This window comes from Sus scrofa, chromosome 9 (assembly GCF_000003025.6).
Source record: "Sus scrofa isolate TJ Tabasco breed Duroc chromosome 9, Sscrofa11.1, whole genome shotgun sequence".
In the NCBI taxonomy this organism is placed as follows: Eukaryota; Metazoa; Chordata; class Mammalia; order Artiodactyla; family Suidae; genus Sus; species Sus scrofa.
The window spans coordinates 127,984,243-128,005,258 of record NC_010451.4 but is presented as its reverse complement, the minus strand read 5'-3'; the positions used below and the strand labels follow the sequence as shown (position 1 = coordinate 128,005,258).

General features: G+C 37.6%; 1 protein-coding gene across 9 annotated transcripts in view; it reads right to left on the bottom strand.

Moving 5' to 3' along the window:
• Positions 1–21,016, bottom strand: part of PLA2G4A (phospholipase A2 group IVA) — a 311,245-nt gene that overhangs the window by 159,567 nt on the left and 130,662 nt on the right. Inside the window, exon 1 of one of the 9 annotated variants that reach the window (XM_005667845.3) lies at positions 4,729–4,861. The exons of 6 other annotated variants lie outside the window; for them this stretch is intronic. The gene's annotated coding sequence lies outside the window, so the exon portion shown is untranslated. Of the gene's footprint in view, positions 1–4,728; positions 4,862–21,016 lie in introns of those variants that run through there. 2 more of the 9 variants (XM_013979943.2, XM_003130393.5) reach the window with 2 other exon arrangements.

Sequence of the window (21,016 nt, the reverse complement as noted above, 5' to 3'; positions counted from 1 at the left end):
ATCTTTGATTCAGTGGGTAGTGAACTCTGACAGACATCACTTCCAGGGGATCGCTCTGTTTCTCTATAGCTATTAGAATTCATTACATAAGTGATCCCACTGGTGGGGCAGCCTCATAAGTCTGCTCATGGTGACCACTGAAGTATGTAAGCTTATTTTACATTTGTATAAAGGAGAGATAGGCTGTATTTTCAAAGAACGTTCTAAGGGTGGACTAAGAATCACAGAGAACCAAAAAAAAAAAAACAACAACAACAACAAACTCTGAAAATCACACACTGCTCAGAGACATCTTTGGCACATCTCTTTTTTCTCCTCAGGTGGGTGGTGTTATCAAAAGACAGGCACTTACTTCTTTGCAAAGAACTCCAGAACTAACAGTTTCTTCTCCCACCTGTCACTGCCCTAGTTGCCACAGAGCAGAAAGTAAATTGCCTAAAGCTTGAATTCATTTTCTCTGAATTGGGTCTTAACAAACACGGACACCATTTTTCTTACAAAACCTCTATAAAGAATCATTTTGTACCCCTTAGTTCTATCTCCACCTTCTCTACATGAAGCAAGTCTGGATGTTTCTGAAGCTGTGAGAGAGTCTTCAGAGGTATTGGCCCTCGCTCAGAAACCTCGTCAAATTCCCAGATTTTGTAGATGAGAGTCTATGAGAATAAAGATAACTTCACTTTCGTTTTTCTATGCATCTCACCCATTGTAAAAGAAGAGGCATCAAGAAACAATAACAACAATCCTCTAAACTTGAAAAAAGCAATGTTTACAGAATTTCTATTTCCATTTCAAAATGCAGCCTTTGATGGTAAGGCCCCTTACACGCTTCACAATCATTGAGGACCCCAAAGGACCTTTATGTTATTTACAGCCATTGATGTTTACCATGTTAGAAATTAAAACTGAAACAAAAAAAGATTTAAAAATCACACTGAAGGAGACAATTTATAAACACAGACATATAAGTGCCCACTACAAAAATGGTTCAACCTTAGTTCTGAAAGAAGTGCAAACTTAAGCAAGATACAATTTTCATGTAACAACTCTTGAGTTTTTGGATTTGCTGGTTGTTGTGTGTTCTGTTTGAGTGATAACACCATGCTGGTTTAGGGGAATACCATAGTGTTAGTTTAAAACTCTCCTATACTACTTATAAATGGACATAATCTTTCTCAAGAGAAAAAATAGCAAAAATAATAACTAGTACACCATGATAGTTTGCTAAATATTTTTTAAACTCTCCAAATACCCATTATAATTTCTATTTTACAATTGAGAAATTGGCTTATGATCTCACAACTTGTGAGTAATGGAACTTTTGTTGGAATCTACTAGAAAATAGATTTTGGAGCTCCCGTTGTGGTGCAGCGGAAACAAATCTAACGAGAAACCATGAAGTTTCGGGTTTAATCCCTGGCCTTGCTCAGTGGGTTAAGGATCCAGTGTTGCCATGAGCTGTGGTGTAGGTTGCAGACGTGGCCCAGATCCTGCGTTGCTGTGGCTGGGGCTGGGGCCAGCAGCTACAGCTCCGATTTGACTTCTAGCCTGGGAACCTCCATATGCCGCGAGTGCGGCCCTAAAAAGCAAAAAGCAAAAATAAAATAAAATAAAAATAAAATAGATTTTAAGACTCTATCCAAGGGAAATAAACAAAGATGCGTACAAACATTTATTAAGAGGTCCTAAATGAAACACTATTTATAATAGTGTAAAACTTTAATTCACCTAAATATTCAACGATTTGTAATCAGCCAGTACATTTCCATAGACTAAAAATTACATCTTAGAACCACACTCTCTTTCTTATGGCTAGATTGTCATCACCTGTCCAGTGCCTGACACATAGTATTGACTCAGTAATATTTAAGATATGAATGAATATAAAATAATGTACAAGTATAACAACATCATGTTTTAACGGAAAATTGCCTGATTGAGGGGAAACACATCATGAAATAGCAGGAAGAGTGTGTTACATTAATTAAACAAGGAAGTCACTAGACTAAGGTGACTATAATTCCACTGCAGCCTACATTAGTAAACTGAAATCTAAGCCAGTAAATTCCTCAAAGTTACAAAATTAAAACCCATGGAGAGTCATTCATAAACAGCCGACTAGGATTTAAGCTGGAGCCCATCAATAAATATCTTACCTTGGTTCTGCTTTTTCTCTACAAAATTCACTCCTCCAGATTCTGTCAGTGAAGCACTTCTACTTGGGCACTGCCCCATGCCAATCAATTTTTGCTCAAATGAACTCAAAAATTTTCATATGCCTCAGTTGATCTTTTAACAGGTGTGAACATACCTTTGTAAGATCTACACGTGAGTATATGTGTAGAAGAATGTCTAGAAGTATAAACAGATGTATATGCATGAATTCCTTGTCTCTTTGCTGATGCGCACTAATGGTAACTCTTGATTGAATGAATGACATATTCGAAGTTGTTACACCTTGCGGGGGACTATGTACAGCCTCCCTTTTCTTCTTCACAATTTTTTATTTAACAAGATTTAAACAGTAAGCATGAATTATCTTTGTAATAAACAAGAATATTATTAAACATAATTAGGCGGGGAAATACGAATTTTGGAACAAAAAGCAGCAAACGTAGAAATCCCACAATCCAATAAAAAGTAATTTGCATCTTACTACCCTATTATGTTTTACATATTGCATTTAATAATAAAAAATATCACATGTTACAGAAAAATGGCAAGCTTAGCATTTGCACAGCTAATTACTGTTGCGTGGAGTCTAACATCTAGGTCACTTGGTTTCCAAGTAGTTCTTCCATTACACCCAATTATTTACAGTTCCAGAACACTAAAAAATAAGTACAATCTTCACTGTCAGGCAGTTCTTTACTTATAAGTAAAATAATTTGTTAATTATTTGATATTATCAGTAAACGCCAAAGTTCTAAGAAATACTACGTTTTCATGTGACGTAAATCATTTGGGGGGGTTTGTGAAATTCCTAAAGGTGTTATCAGAATTTGTGCATGCTAGAGAAGCATGTGTCATTATTCTAGGGTGGGGTCTACACCTTTCATAAGATTTATAAAAAGGCCTGTGACAAAAAAAAAAAAAAAAAAAAAAAAAAAAAAGTTGGGAATAACTAAATCCATACATTCTTCAAACAAGAGAAAGAAAAAAAAAAAAACTGATGGTAAATAAAGGGCATAGGAGAGGAAAAGGAACCACAGCTAATTCTGTCTTCCTCTTTTTTATTCCTGGAACATGTTATTTTAGTATGCAAATGACTGGGTTCTATGACTTTGCTTTCTAAGCAGAGACACTAGGAATGATACTGGTGGGGAAAAAATACAGGCCAAATTATCTCTGTGGGATGACCTTTGTCGGGTACTATTAGCAAGAAACTGATAAGTGTAAAATGCAACAAGAAGCATTTTCATATTTGCAAGTCACTTTTGAAATATTTTGCATTTATGTTTAACTGGGAAAAGCAAAAATATTAAATGGGTTTCTTCATTTCTCATCCCATCAATTGTGCTTCCCCTACAGGAAGTTTGTAAAGCTATTTTGAGCAAAAGCAGATTAAAGCCTTCTCTATACATTGCACAATTATTGCTTAATTTTAAATTAACTCTTCTTTTGCTCAATGAAAGAAGCGGAAAGCCTGTTTTTTTATCCCAATATCAAACTTGATTGGCAAGGTTCAGGGATCTCTGCAATACAATTTAAAAACTCTTAACAAGGTGTGTTTCACTACCATTCCCTGAAAATATCTCTTAGGCTACAATTCTAAATTTATGCAGCAAACAGAAACAAAACAGAACAGAAATACTCTCTAGGTAGGCAAATGTAACTTAGAATTATACCCATACGCACACAGGACAGTTCTAGTCCTTTCCATCCGCCTTAGCCAACAGATGTTTACCTCCTCAACCAAAATGAACAGCATTTCTTGTTCTAGTTTTTGAGGTAAACATCACTATTTTTAAGACTAAAATGATTACAAGTTATAGGAGACAAGATATGTTGTCACTACTATTTCAAATGCAAATGCCTTTTTTTTTTTTACAAACGCTTCTGTTACAAAATTATTAAAATAGTGTTCACACTGCAGAACTCAACTTTCTTACTTGAGCACATCTTTGCCAATACCTAGTTTGGAGCTCTGCTCTCCTGGCACATCAAATCATTTAGAAGGGCGAATCAGAAGACCAGTCATTGTACAACTAATTTTGTCAATATTGTCTTTTCAAATCACACGGCCACACATCAAATACCCAGGAATGCTTCGCCGAAGTAACCAAAATTACTGTTTCTTAATTACAACTTCAAAGAGTCCATGCATTCCTTCGCTCAAGATCCTCGGGGCTGTCAAACAGCGCGCTGCTGCTCGAGTATGGGGACTGGCAGCCACGGGGTGGCATCACGTGGAGCGAGGGCTAAGGAGAGCCACCTCACTGCCTTTCTGAAAGTTCGCTTTCTTTCCGGCGCTAAGTGAAGCAAACTCTTACCGTCCGACTCCACGGTGCATTTAGACCCCGGAAAGCAAAGTGGCATTTGTTAGAAGGAAATTAGGGCCCCCGATCTGTGTCTGATTTCAAAAGGCGGAGGACGCGCAGACTTTTTAAAGCGGTGAGTCCTAGGCATCCCTCCATCCTTTCCTCCTTTCAGGCAAGGGACAAACTAAGAGCTAGGGAGGGTGGGAGAGGGGAGTGGAGCGGGGGGAAGAGTAAATATATTGCTTACAGTTCCCAGAGTTACTGAGATTCTTCAGGCTCCTTTACGCCTCTAGCTTTCTGTCAGGATCCTTTCTCAGCCGGGGATCACAGAGAAGTTCAAGGCTTTGCCTTGGTGGGAGGGGCTAAACTGTGGGCTGGTTTCCTTTAGTCTTTGCAGTTGTGTTAAGGTGGAATTAAAGAGGAAGGGAGAAACGCGCTTCTCAGAGCAGTTAATGTCTTAAATATAAATGTTTATCTATCAGAACTAGGGGTTTGGAGTCAGAAAACATGCTTAAATCATCTATACGTTAACCAGTCCTAAATCACATGGATGCCTGTGTGTCTGAAAGTACTTCTTTTCCTTAAGTAGTTCCTGCTTCTTCCTTTTTTTTTTTTCCAAACAAGTAAGACCCAATTGAAAAGAGGAATAACCCAGAGTATTTCTGCCTCTGTAAAAAGGCAAGGTTTATAATAAGCCCAAAATATAGACTATGTGCACTTTGAAGATGAACTATATGAGACCACTTTAAAAATTAAATCCATTTAAATAGTTCCTCCCCAAACTCAAAACATTTGTGTTAATAACCACGTGTTTGTAAATTTAAGATTAAAGGCATACCAGAGGATATAATCCATATGTTGAGATTTAGGGGAATAAATCAAATCAGGTTGTTACAAATGTGCCAAGTAAATTCCAATAACTGATTTCACTGTAACAAAGAAGATATATTGTTTAAATTTATTCAAATTCCGCAAGAATCAATTAGTGTCATTAAAGACTGACATTCACTTAGCATAGCTTGTCTTTCAAACACAGGTTCTTCTATTTTTGTCTTTAGTCAAATACCGAGCACACTTTCCCTAGCTCTCATAATATTTTCAAAGAATATAATTTCTGCAGGCTCCCTCATCAAATCTTCTGGATTTTATGTTTTCCATAGCCCAAGATTTAACTCCTTTTTGTCTTCATTTTCTCCCATAAATTCAACCTGTTATATTATAAATCTCTTCTTCCTAAAAAAAGTCCGTAGTAGCTCATGACGTCAAGAACTTTTTCTTTCCAAAGAAGATCCTAAATTTTTTGAAAAATGAAGTGCTAAGTAGAAGAGCAGAGAACACACCATTAATTTTTTTTTTTTTTAACCTTTTTCTCCAGGTAAAGAAAGAATATGTTTTGCAGGACAGAGTCATCCCAAGACTCTGATGAAGAAAGGCTCCTTTGAAAAGTGGCTTCACAGTGCTTGGGTCAATTTGATAATAAAAGTTGTAGCTCTTGATATTTGGGGAAGATACCCAGCAGTGACAAGAAAACTTGAGGGGAGTTCCCATCGTGGCTCAGTGGAAATGAATCCAACTAGTAACCATGAGGATGCAGGTTCGATCCCCGGCCTTGCTCAGTGGGTTAAGGATCCAGCATTGCTGTGAGCTGTGGTGTAGGTCACAGGCACGGCTCAGATCCCGTGTTGCTATGGCTGTGGTGTAGAAAAAAGAAAGACAATTTTTTGATTAAATGCTTTTAAAGAGAATTTCAGTATATGTGGTGGCTAGAGTTAAAACATATGGGAAGATGTGTGCTTCTTTCTTCCTTCTAGCCTTATTAAATCGGGCTGACTTATCTCCATCTGTATAGTGTAAAAGCTACTGCAGGTATGTCTCTCCAGCTCTCTGGAATGGATGCTGACTGCCTCTCCTTGCAACGTTCTGTGGTTCTATGGCCTCTATGCCCACATTTGGTTCAGTTTGGCTCCTTACTCATGATCTCATTGTTCCCATTGACCCCCCAGATGATCAAATCAACTGTCTTCACCTTGTCCTAATTCCTTCAAAAATGTTTCCAACATTTGCCTACTAATTCCAAGAATCTCTCTACTAGGTAAGAGAGTCTCTGCTTTCATAGCCTACCTCAGTCTGTAGGATCAATTAGATCTAAAGACCCATCTTTTCTAGCCCTGTCCATCAAAATCTCTTAGGAGAATGAATACAGGTGGGACCCATCTAATACTGAGCAATAGTATATGTAGCAGCCTTTTTAAAATCCAGTTCTACCTTGTGCATTATTGCGAGTCGATACGTTTCAGACTTTGTGCCATTAATTATCAACATTTTCAAAAATTAGACTGAGAATAGTAAGCTAATTTTAGCACTGGAAAGTAAACAAAAGGAACAGACTCAAAACTAGCCAAATTAACAAGGAAGTACCTACTTGTTAAAACCCATGGCTTAAAAAGCAGAAAAGTAAAACCTGGTTTTTTTTAATGATTGATTTTCTCTTTCTTTGCTCTTTTCCACCACTTCCACTTCACCTATCTTGTATTTTAACCAGTTGAAAGTGATTTGTCCCCTATAAACTTGAACATGAGGATTGAGATACTATTTGATGATTAATTTGGTACATCCAGGGAAAATGGTTAGCCAGCATGGGATACTCAGAGATGAACAGGGAAATCCAATCAAGATTGCAGATAGAAACAGGGAAGATTCTCAGGGGTCACTAATTAACCAATTCACATATATTAATACATTCCTCTTGTCCACTGCTTTGCTTGAGTGTTCTGTCCATAATGCAGCTATATTGGTATTTGTACTATTTAACTGTCTGTGAATATAATTAATATGTCATTCCTCTCTTTATGTATTAACAAAAGCAAGTTAATAAGACTCAAATCAAAGAAAATGAAAAGAATTCTCACTTGTGAATTGTTTGACAATCAGCTAATTAACCACAATCATTCCAACTACCACAGAGACTAATCTCCTGGCACACCTTTCCCTTAAATTCTACTAAAATAATCCTGCTTACTCTGCAAGGCTTAGCTCAATTACACCTCATCTGGAAAAGATGTAACTTACCCACTCCTTTTTCCAGCTGAATTCATCTTTCCATTTGAGTAAAAACATTTATTAGGGCACTGATTAATTTGTGTTAAACATGGCCATACAAGGAAAAATGTTTTATGCTTCCAGCTGGTAGGAAACAAGCCTTTTTCATTTTGACAAATCCTCTTCCCAAAGTCTATAGCATTTTAGGAGCTCAAAGGATGTTTGTTGAATTTATCATCCATGATATTGGGCTCAAGGATGTCTTAAACCCGACCTCCAAATAGCAGTCTACTTGCCACTGCCATTTTCACTGTTACTAAAGAAGAGAAAATTTAATTTTTTAACACACACACTAATAAAATTCCTGGAAATATGAAGCTAATCAGAGATAAAGGTGAAGTGGACCCTAGTTAAAATTATGTACAATTAATTTAAAAATTAGATGCAGTGGAGTTCCCATTGTGGCACAGTGGAAACAAATCCGATTATTATCTATGTGGGAACTCAGTAGGTTAAGACCCCGACATAGTATCTGTGAGGATGTGGGTTTGATCCCTGGCTTTGCTCAGTGGGTTAAGATCTGGCATTGCTACAAACTATGGCATAGGTCACAGATGCTGCTCAGATCCAGAGTTACCTTGGCTGTGGTGTAGGCTGACAGCTGCAGCTCTGACGCGACCCCTGGCCCAGGAACTTCCATAAGCTGCAGGTGCAGCTGTAAAAAGAAAAACATAAAAAATAAAATACAAATTTAGATGTTGTTATGAACACAAATCTAAGGAGAAAGCATTTATAAACAATAAGAATTCTTTTAATAGCTAAATATCTACTAGTAATCATTTGTACTTTTATTGTGCATTTACTATACCCATATATTTGTATCACTATTCTGACTTGAAAAATGGAAGCAATAATTTTCTCTTAATTATCTTTTTTTAATTGAGCATGTCAGGATGATTATTACTAGTTTATTAAACTTTTCCCTCCTAAATGTCTTTTAAATCTATTAAGAGGACTATACCAGATAAAGCACTAATAATATCACTGTTACTCCTTGCTTAGAACCTACATCGGGCCACATACTTAGTGTTATCACTACATTTCCAGTAACATTTATCACTATATTCATGAACTTAAGCATTCTGATCTTTATTTAGACCCCTAAGCACACAAAATTAGTAGTGAAGCCAGGATTTCAATCCAAGTCTCTTTGACTCCAAAGCCCAGAATTTTTCTAGGATATCATAACCATCCCTTACAGCAAGTTTTGTTTGACCATCTCTTCAGCCTGTCCCAAGTTAGCCGAATCCCTTACTGCTGTACATCAGCAGTAGTGGAGCCACGGGTGGAAAATGGAACCCCTAAGCGCCCAGGCTTGGAACCTGCCACCAATCTCTTCCTTATCAGCAACCATCACAGTCTTGCCGCTCCTCCCCATCTCAACTCCTTCATTCATCTTCTTGTTTCTACATTCAGCATTTTTCTTACCGCTACACTGTTTAAATTTGATGGTCAAAATATTGATTGGTACCCTTGCATTACTATTACTCACATACACTGCCATGGGGGCATCATTCTTGCCTCTCTTTCCCCTGTTAAAATATCTTAGGCTTCATTCCTAGATAAACTGTCCCACAATTCAAGTCAAATCATTCCACTGCTAAACTCATACTGTGAAGTTTTCTCCACTGTCTATTGACCCATTATACTATATCTTTTAAAAATGCTTTTTTTTTTTTTTTTTTGGAGTTCCCGTCGTGGCGCAGTGGTTAACGAGTCCGACTAGGAACCATGAGGTTGCGGGTTCGATCGCTGGCCTCGCTCAGTGGGTTAAGGATCTGGTGTTGCAGTGAGCTGTGGTGTAGGTTGCAGATGAGGCTCGGATCCTGTGTTGCTGGGGCTCTGGTGTAGGCTGGCAGCTACAGCTCCGAATGGACCCCTGGCCTAGGAACCTCCATATGCTGCAGGTGCGGCCCTAAAAAAAGACAAAAAAAAAAACAAACCAAAAAACACTTTTTTTTTCTGCAGAAAAAGCAGAAGGGAAAATTAAATCAAGCTCCCTTCATATTTTAATTTATTATTTTTTATTTTTTATTTTTTTGTCTTTTTTGCTATTTCTTGGGCCGCTCCCTTAGCATATGGAGGTTCCCAGGCTAGGGGTCGAATCGGAGCTGTAGCCACTGGCCTACCCCAGAGCCACAGCAACGCAGGATCCGAGCTGCGTCTGCAACCTACACCACAGCTCACGGCAACGCCGGATCCTTAACCCACTGAGCAAGGGCAAGGACCGAACCCGCAATCTCATGGTTCCTAGTCGGATTCGTTAACCACTGCGCCACTACGGGAACTCCCCTTCATATTTTTAAAAAATTTTGACTACAGACATACCATGTTCAGGAAATTTTAACAAAACCAAGTTGTCCTAATTCATCTTACCTACATGTGGCAATAACGCACAATCTGCTTTCTGAGCTCCAAGATCCCTCTAAATTTGGTAAAGCAAGTGCATGTCTAATTTCAGCAATTCTGTCCGAATGGGCACCATCCCAAACACACAGCTCAGAAACTCATGTGCAGGCACTTGATAGGGTTTTAAAACTCCTTGTGCCCTTGGAATTTAAATGTACTGACAACCATGCAAGAGGCTGAACTTGTGCCTTTTGCTTTGAAGACAATCCTGAGTAGGAAGAATGGCAATTAAGTGAATGTCCAGAGTTCCTCAAGCAACTGAGCTCTGACGATGCCAGTAGACAGTTTCCATTAAAGAACTAAGATAAGAGCATTCCTATATTTATGTGTATATAACCTGTGACTAAGCCCTTCTAAGCTCTATGCTGTTTAATGTTTCAAATACATTGTCAAGACCAATACCTTCTCTTTGGAAACATCTGGTTTCCTTCCTTCCCTATATGTATGTCATCTTTCTCTAACTGGAAACATAGCAAAGACAGACGACTCTTAATCCTCACCCAAATAACCAAGATACAGAAAGCAGTGTGTGCATTATGGACACGGGTAGATAAAATGAATTAGGAAAACTTAGTTTTGTCAAAAGTTCCTGAACGTGGTGTGTCTTCGTTACATTTATAACCTAGCCTTAAATCCCCGTTTGTCCCAAATTTGTTTCTTAGGATGGAGTAATATTTGAAAATTTATAACTACAGTAACAAAAATAATCCAAAAATTGCTATTTAAAAAAATCCCCCCAAATCTAATTTATTCCCACTTCACAAAATATTATAACTCTTTTCTACGTATAGAGAGGACCATTAAGAAAAACATCACTGACTCAATAAATTTAAATATTTCCTAATTAATACCTTCCTGAGGTATTTTTACTTTCCTGAAAAATAGCAGACTAGTCCAAGAACTGAATTAAAAATAAAACACTAGACTAATATCCTAAACAGTTTTGTGCCCAATATTGCTTATAACTAGCTGCATTTAAAGAAAGCACTGCAAGATCGGATAATATATTTGATTTATCACTAAAAAAGGAAGAAAGAAGAAGGTATGACTATTTTGCTATAAATAATAGTTCTAGAAAAACAATCTTCCTTTCATTTGGTTCTCTAGATGTTGCTATTTTCTTTAACAGTCATTTTGCTCTTTGTAGTAAAAGCATGGCTTAAGCTATATATGGCCATATTTTGGAGTGTTCCACTAACCCTTATACAGCATTCTCTTTGCATTTAATATATGTTAATAAACAGCATCCATTCACCCAATAAATAGGATTCACTCCTTCGATCACTCATTCACAATGATTTTTAAATATTTATGCATTTAAAGGACATTATTTTTTAAAATTGTTTTGCTTTTTTAGGGCTGCACCCAAGGCACGTGGAAGTTCCCAGGCTAGGGGTCAAATCAGAGCTACAGCTGCCAGCCTATGCCACAGCCACAGCAACTCAGGATCCCTGACCCACTGAGTGAGGCCAGGGATCAAACCCACATCCACATAGATAATAATCGGATTTGTTTCCACTGTGCCACAACGGGAACTCCTAAAGGACACTTGTAAAATTTTTTATAATATACTTGGGCAAAAATTCAATTCAGGAAGCACAAGCTACTACGGATAGGACCACTGATCAAGTCACTTCCTCCCTTTAAAGTAAGAAGCTTTTATGCTGCTTCAGTGCCCAAGACTGGTTTCTGAAAACTCCTAAAAACATCATCCAACTTTACCAAGGGCTCCATATGGCCATTCCTCAGAAGTCTTGCTTATTTATCATATGCCTAGCATGTTGTTAGGCATCGGAGAGAGAGTGAGAGAGCAAAGGGTAGACAAGGTCCATTTATCATGACGCTTATATCCTAATGCACAGGGGAGGCAAAGAATCAGATTAACAAAATACCAACTTTAAAAACAAACAAAAAAAAACAAGCAATATGCCAAGGAAAGGCCTCTCTAAGGATCCAAAATTTTGACTGAAAAATAAGAATAGGCCAACCAGCCATGGAACTGAGTGTGGGAGGAATGTTCCAGAAAGAAGAACCAGCAAGTACAAGCACAGAAACCTGTACTGACAGCTGAAAAAGGAGATATCGCTAACTGAAAGCCATTACAAGCGTCTTGAGCAGGAAGTACTAGGATGACAAAGAAACAGGGAAGCACCAAATCAAATCTGAAGTCCAAACTGGGCCATGAGACTAGGATTGGATGTTGGTGGGTAGCTGTGATCCATTTGAGCAGCAAAGGCAAAGGCAGGAATTAATGGCTGGGAGGACATGCAAAGGCAGTTCCAGGAGACGAGAAGAGTTTGTGGGCAGAGAATGGAGAGCTAAGTTCAGACATGTACACTGAGATTAGACTTTAAAAATTACTGCAAAACAAATGAAAGAATTTAGATGTTTTCCTGTGGTGGAAAAGAAACTTCCCAGCTATTACCCAAGGGGAAAAGGAGGAGGAGAGATAAATTAGGAGTTGGGGATTAACATACACACATTACTATACATAAAACAGGCAGCCGCCAAGGACCTACTGTATAGCACAGGGAACTCTACTCAATATTTTATAATAACCTATAAGGGAAAAGTATCTGAAAAAGAATATGTGTGTATATGTGTATATATAAAAGAATCTGTAAAAGAATATAGATACAGGTGTATTCAGTTATATAGTATATATAACCTATATGTATTCAGTTGTATATACACATAAAATTGAATCAAAGGAGTTCCAGTCATGACTCAGCAGTTAACAAATCTGACTAGCACCCATAAGGATATAGGTTTGGTCCCTGGCCTCACCTACTGGGTTAAGGCTCCAGCATCGCGGTGAGCTGTGGTGTAGGTCACAGACCTGGCTCGGATCCCTTATTGCTGTTGGCTGTGGTGTAGGCCGGCAGCTGTAGCTCCAATTCTACCCCTAGCTTGGGAACCTCCATATGCCTCAGGTGCAGCCCTAAAAAACAAAACAAAACAAAACCAAAAAAAAAAAGAATTGATTTGCTGTATACCTGAAACTAACACAACATTGTAAATCAACTATATATCAATAAAAAAAATAAAATAAGAGAATAAATTCGATAGCAGCTTTGAAAAAAAAGAAAGAAATAAAGAAAAACAAAGTTCCCAGCTATCAAAGACAGTAGTTGCACTATTTTGTCTTGACTTTGGTAACTGATTGTTGGCGATAGGTGTCGGTTTCTTGGCTCTTAGAAATCTGGTACTTAGGAAGATAGTAAGATAGAGGGAAGAATGGAGAACAGTGATGTGGGGAGGGGGAAAACCAGAGGGATTACCGAGTCCAGAAGGAATGGTGAATTCCCTCTAGGGGAGGAGGGCTATCAAGATAGGAAAGACGGGAGTTTCCTTCGTGGTACAGTGGTTAACAAGTCCGACTAGGAACCATGAGGTTGCGGGTTCAATCCCTGGCCATGTTCAGTGGGTTAAGGATCCAGTGTTGGCATTGCCGTGAGCTGCGGTGTAGGCTCCGATTAGACCCCCAGCCTGGGAACCTCCATATGCTGCAGGTAGTGGCCCTAGAAAAGGCAAACAAACAAACAAACAAACAAAAAAGATAGGAAAGAGGAATTGGAAGGTTGAGACAATTTGACAAAACTCAGCTACAGGAGTAAATCAAACCACAAAATATGAGAAGATAATCTGTATAAGACTGATGATTCAGAGATTCAGTTTGGAGGCATGGTATATATTTAATAACGGCTTTAAATTTTCATATTTAATCTTCAAATTACTGCTTACCTCATATATTTATGTCTGAACAAGTAAATCAGTTTATTCTTAATTGGGATCAGTTTTGCCATCTGAAAGTTGTGAAAAACAATTTGTGGGGGGAAAAAAGGAGATTTGGAATTATAGAATGTGTCCTCTGCTTTTAGTCCTTGGAGAGGCAGATGTGATTACTTAAAGAAACTCTCCCCTGTGGCCTGGAACCGTGTGTAACCCCTGGGATTAACTGGGGTCCTGGCAGCTTTGCCCCAGCCTGCATCGTTATCATCCTACTGGAAGAACAGAAAACCATGGACTCTTGCAAAGTAGAGTCAAAGTTTAAACTAAACCTTTGAACTCAAATTACATATCTCTTTCTATAGCCATTTCCCAATGTCTATTCACAGATAAATTAATTGAGCCTTAGAATTGAAAGATAAAGCTCTGAAATAAAAAGAAAATGAGAAAGTTTAGAGTGTTTGCACAAGCATGCTTTGTTTTGTTCTCTGATAGCTGTGGGGTTTTTTTAATTTATATTAGTGAAGTAACAGGTTCATTGTTGAACATTTTGAAAATACACGTCTCATCCTTTTGTGTTTAGTTTTCAGAGCTCTGGATATTTTTTTCTTCTCTATTCTAAATCATGGTTTTGTATTCCGTTGATAAAGAATCTTTTAAGAAGTATAACCACTACAAAGCATGGAGAAGATTACTCCCCTGGACTGCCCACTTTCCTCCATGCCTTTTCCCAGTTATGTTTGCAAAGCCCAAATTCTTACAGAGAATTATGAAAGGAAGCAAACACAGAGAAAAGGTGGAAGATAACTTGTATAAAACTGTTGATTCAGAGACTTTATTTAAAATTAAGGACTTTCGTGCCTTATACATAGTAAGTAATACATATTGCTGCATAGTAGTACCTAAGTAATATATAGATAAATAATAAACTTACATTTAATAGTGTATATTTAATTTAATCTTTAAATTACCACTTACGTCATGCATTAATATCTCAAGAAGAGAGTGAGTTTATTCTAAGTGGGAAATAGTTTTGCCATGTGAAGATAAGAAAACAATTTGAGGAGGAATGAAGAGATTTGGGATTACAAAATGCAAAATGCCCAGGGCAACAATGGATTAAATCGGCAGGAGTTCACAGGATTCACACAGAAGCAAGAGAACAGTCCTTGGATTTAAAGGCATGATGTGGGGTTTCCTATCATGGCTCAGTGGTAACAAATCCAATTAGTATCCATAAGGACCTGGGTTTGATCTCTGGCCTTGCTCAGTAGGTTAAGGATCTGGCATTGCTGTGGCTGTGATGTAAGCCAGCAGCTGCAGCTCTGATTTGACCCCTAGCCTGGGAACTACCATATGCTGTAGGTGCGGCCTTAAAAGGAAAGGAAAAAAAAAAAAAAAAAGCATGGTATGGCTTTGTCATGGGCTTATCAGGAATAACAGGCAGCATACACTAAAACCTGAAGATTCTATTTAAATGTTTAGAACTTTAGAAGACCCACACATCACTTACATAAACTTGGAGAATTTTAAGAGGAAAGAAGTTCCAGTAATACTTGAAATTAAAAGCCCTAGCCAGATGAGAATGAGGAGCACTTTAATTTTGACTTGGAAAATAAAAGAGGAGTTCCTGGTGGCCTAGCAGGTTAAAGATCTGGTGTCGTCACTGCTGTGGTGTGGGTTTGATTCTTGGCCCTGGTACTTCTGCATACTGCAGGCACAGCTCCCAAAATAAATAAAAGAAATGTGACATTTCTTACAGCCTGTCTTACAGAAGGCATAGCCTTTGGCCTACGTATATCGAAGAGAATAAAAATCACACATTCCACCACCCAGACATAACAATGGTTAACATTTGTTGTATATCATTTGTCCTTTTAATTCTATGCATGTCCATATGATTCTTCATGTCAGTACACTGTATACATTGTTTTATTTCTACTTTTCCTTATCCTATCCACTGCATGTCTGAAATATCTTCCCATGTCAATAAAATTTTTAATGGTTTTGTAACATGACAATATATGGGTACATGGTAATTTATGAAAGGATAACTTAAGACATTATGCTATTTCCAGCTTCTTCACTAGTATAAATGAAACTTTGATAAACATTTTTGTAACTAAGTCTCAATTCGAATGCACAGTTCATTGAAGAGGCAAGTCTTGATTTGAGACGCAGTGGGAAAGTTGACATTTGTATGTTGCCTGGATGGCCAGCATCCTGGACATTCAAAGGGATATAGGTAGAAAGCAAGGCTTGGATACTAGAATGGGGAGAATAACTATGAGAAGAAAATAGAAACCATTTATTGAGGGTCTAGAAAACATATTGATGCTGGCTGTTTCATTCATTTTCAACTGCTCTATGACAGGGTAATAGCCACATTAATTAATATGTAATAATATTCTCATATCAATGAGAAACTAAGGCACATGTTCACTAAGTTGCCCAATGTAAGTTACTAAGTGATAGAGCAGAGATCCAAACTCGTCTTCCTGATTTCAAAGCTCATAGCATTTTTATGCTTTTGTTTTTCTTTTAACATACATAACTTGAAACAAGTTTGATCAACATCACCATTATACATTGGCAGGATTTTACCTAATGATAATAGCATTTATTTTGCACTAAAATGTGTAAGGAACAATGAAGGAAGCAAGAAGTTCAAGTTTCTGCAAACACTTTTCTTGATGTGCTATATTAATGTTACTCCTCTCAAGGTTAAGACTAAACTCCCAGACCTTCTTAAGCCTCCTTTATATAGAGAGGAAAATTACATTTTCCTGTTCCCAAAGCTCTCTTCCACCCGGTAAACTATTTTAATTAAGAATAAAGTGAAAACTAGAGTTCCCATCATGGCTCAGTGGAAATGAATCTGACTAGTATCCATGAGGACACAGGTTCGATCCCTGGCCTTGCTCAGTGGGTTAAGGATCTGGCATTGCCGTGAGCTGTGGTGTTGGTCACAGATGTGGCTCGGATTCAGTGTTGCTATGACTGTGGTATAGGCCAGTGGCTATGACTCTGATTCAACCACTAGCCTGGGAACCTCCATATCCCTCAGGTGTGGCCCTAAAAAAGAGAAAAAAAAAAAAAAGAAGAAAGTGAAAACAAAAATATAATACCTATGAAACATATATTTTCAGAAGATGCTCACTGAACTTTCATTTTCTAAATACATTCAACCTAAGTTAATATATACGTAGCTATTCTATTTTATGTGAATTTTCCTTACAAAAACACTAACCAGTCAGGGAAGCCTTAAAATAGGAGGTTTTTAATTTCTGTTCCTATTTCAAGATTATTTTTAGTATCCTTATAGGCAAGCACTATGACTCATCAGAGTTCTGTTAAACATATTGAATAAAGGGGTATATTTGCAAATCTGGTAGCTATCAAACGAAGGAAAACTATGAGAAACATTTGCTCTCCTCTAATGAATATGCAACAAATGGCGATTTCTGGGTAAGAGAGGTTAAGTCTCCTTCAAATGAATCCTAGAAGACACGGCCATGAAATTAAGGTGTATTTCAAATTCTTGAGTGACCTCAGATACGTTTGGTTCACAGGTAAAGGCAGTTCTGGTTTTTATCCTGTCTCCGTGATAGGCAGAGCTGAGGTTTACAAAATTATCTCTGAGCCATTGTGAATGAAACAAAATGTTACAGCTTTTTGAACTATAGAACTGGAAAGTGAGGAAAATAATACACATAAAAATGTTCTTAATCATATTTTCAGAAGAATTAGAAGACTTACCATTTACTGCGAGATGATATCCTCTCTAAATTTTTGTTTTAAAATGGCAATCCAAATTTTTCTTTGGGTTATTATTTTGTTTTGTTTTGAGGGAGAGGGAAGTCATTTTTGATCCCCGACAGCCAAAGTCTGAGCACCATGATTTTGAACTCTTTCCGAAAGAAAGGGTATGGAATCTTGCTTTCTTAAAACACTTCCAGCAGTACAAACGTTTCCAATCTCATAATGAGTGCTGTTATCAAGAAGGAAGACTCTACCAGGCTGCATAAATATAATAAAACATTATCCCCAAATTTCCCTTGCTCTTTCTTCAGTTAATACAATATATTGTATTTCTTGGTAGACATATTTTCCAAGAGGCACATTTAGATATGCACATATATGTTCACTTTTCACTCATTTCCCCTCCAAAGCTTCCTCCAATAGTAGCCAACATAATCATGATCACTTCAGTACACAAATCTTTGTCACCTCCTTTCTAGGGCTTCCCACTTCCTTTGGGATGCTACACATTCTCTTTGACATGGTCTCAAAATATCTTGATTCGAGTAAGTATCATCTGTTTCGCTTTATTCCAGAGCTAACTGGACTTCTTTCAGTTCCAAGAATATCTCTTACTCCTGACCGTCTTCTTACTTTCCCACATATCCCATTCCTCACTCAACAGTTCTGCCAACTGCTTACCTTCAATTTCCAATTTAAAGATCACTTTTTCAGAAAAGATTTTACCAGGCCAATACCTCCCTTCCTCTGCCCAAACCCAGGCTTCTCTCCTTTTTCTTCTATTTCCCCTGCAATTCCCCTCCATGTTAACACTGCAAGTCTTTTGTGTAGTGCCTAAATTCCCTATAGTTTCATGCTCTAGATATACTCTCAGAGAGGACAAAGACTGTCTATTTTGTGTTCTTCTGTTTAACTAATGTAAACATGCTCTCCACATAAGTTAATAATTGGTATTCAATAAATATTTTTAAAGGAATGAATTCCCTCTGCTTAGTCTTCTAAGCCCTTTTCTCTTGTTATTTTTATTCTATTAGTTTCAGTAACTCATCTTAATTAATATGACACAATCAAATCCCAATTTCCAAGGTTCCATTGCTCTGCACTTAATGTATGATAATGTCGTGATTTCCTATAATGGTTCTTCTTTGTCATCCCAAAGTCTGCATTATGCTTCCTAAATTCCAATTAATTTTTTAAAAATCAGGCACTATGAATTCAGGACCATAATTAACACAAACTGGTATGCTTTGATTTCTCATTTTAAGGTTCTGGAATGGACTTTCAAGGCTCTGCAACATGACTTGACTGGATGACTGATGGCAGCATGGTTTCTTCGCCATTTCTGAGGGTGTGCTACAGTGACATGACTGAACGTTTGATAAACAGAAGAGTTTTATCAAAAACTTACTATGGAAGAAACCACAATAGAAAACAGCCTCATCCTAAGCAGTTTTTAAAAAGAAAGGCAAGTGGTTGTATTGAGCAATGCTTACCAAAAGAAAGAAGCAATCGTAAGCATTTTCGGGCCTTGCAAACTAAAAGTGTCAAAAAAATGTGTGTATAAAACTGGGATAGATTTCCGATTATATACGTACATTTAAATATATTTCTTGAAGTTCCCATTGTGGCTCAGCAGTGATGAACCCGACTAGTATCCATGAGGATGTGGATTCTATTCTTGGCCTTGCTCAGTGTGTTAAGGATCCAGCGTTGCCATGAGCTGTAGTGTAGGTCACAGATGTGGCTTGGATCCTGCATTGCCGTGGCTCTGGTGCAGGCCAGCAGCTACAGCTCCAATTTGACCCTTAGCCTGGGAACTTCCATACGCCACATATGTGGCCCTAAAAATACATATAAATATATATATATATATATATATATATATATATATATATGTTCCTTCATCCAGATAATGATCACTTTAAGGACCATCACTTTTTTCCTGATTTCAACTCTTTCAAAAAAATTTTATTGACATGTAGTTGACTTATCATTGTATTAGTTTCAGTTGTACAGCAAAGTGAATCAGTTTCATATACATATATGTAAGTTCTTTTCCTATATAAGTTATTATAGAATATTGAGTAGATTTCCCTGTGCCATGCAGTAGGTCAGGACCATCATTTTGAAATAAGAAGAGGAAGGAAAGGGAAGGGTATGTAAAGGAGGAAACTTCTTCAATTCACAGGAAACTTATAAATTTAGCGAGGACAATGACCTTCAAAATCTGCTAAGGAAATGCCTACCAATTCGAAGATGAGGAACTAAGACATAAATCATGCACTAATTTTCGTTCACCCATTCCATGACATATAAGTGGACTATTAGGATATCTAAAAAATATAATGAATTTTAAGCAGCAGTTAACAAATTCCCGTTCCATAAGTGGTGCTGGGAAAACTGGACAGCTACATGTAAAAGAATGAAATTAGAACATTCCCTAACACCATACACAAAAATAAACTCAAAATGGATTAATGACCTAAATATAAGACTGGATACCATAAAGCTCTTGGAGGAAAACTAGGCTGAACATTGTCTGACATAAACTACAGCAATATCTTCTCAGATCTATCTCCTAGAGTCAGGACAATAAAAACAAAAATAAACGAATGAGACAATTAAACTTAAAAGTTTTTGCACAGCAAAGAAACCCTAAACAAAATGAAAAGACAACCCTGCACAATGGGAGAAAATATTTTCAAATGAAATGACTAACAAGGGATTAATCTCCAAAATATATAAATGCCTCCTGAAGCTCAATACAAAACAAACAAACAAACAAACAAACAACCCCATCAAAAAATGGGCACAAGATCTAAACAGATAGTTCCCCAAAGAAGACTTGCAAATGACCAAAAAACACATGAAAAGATGTTCCACAGCACTAATTATTAGAGAAAAATTAAAATTAGTATAAGGTACCACCTTACACCAGCTGGAATGGCCATCATCAAAAAGTCTACAAAAAAAATAAATGCTGGTGAAGGTGTGGAGAAAAGGGAACCCTCTTGCACTATTGGTGGGAATGTAAATTGGTGCAATCACTATGGAAAACAGTATGGAGAGTGCTCAAAAAACTAAAAATTGAGTTTCCATTTAATCCAGCAATCTGGAGTTCCCGTGGTGGCTCAGCAGAATCAAATCTGACTAGTATCCATGAGGGTGCAGGCTCGATCCCTGGCCTTGTTCAGTGAGTTAAGAATCTGGTGTTGCTGTGAGCTGTGGTGTAGGCCACAGACATGGCTTGGATCCCATGTTGCTGTGGCTGTGGTGTAGGCTGGGAGCTACATCGGATTCGACCCCTAGCCTGGGAAACTCCATATGCCATTGGTGCAGCCATAAAAAAAAAAAAAAAAAAATCCAGCAACCCAATTCCTGGGCATCTATCCAGAGAAAGCCATGACTGGAAAAGACACATGTACTGCAAAGTTCATTGCAGCACTGCTATATGCAATAGCCAAAACATGGAAGCAACCTAAATGCCCATCGACAAAGGAGTGGATAAGTAAGATGTGGTATGCATACACAATGGA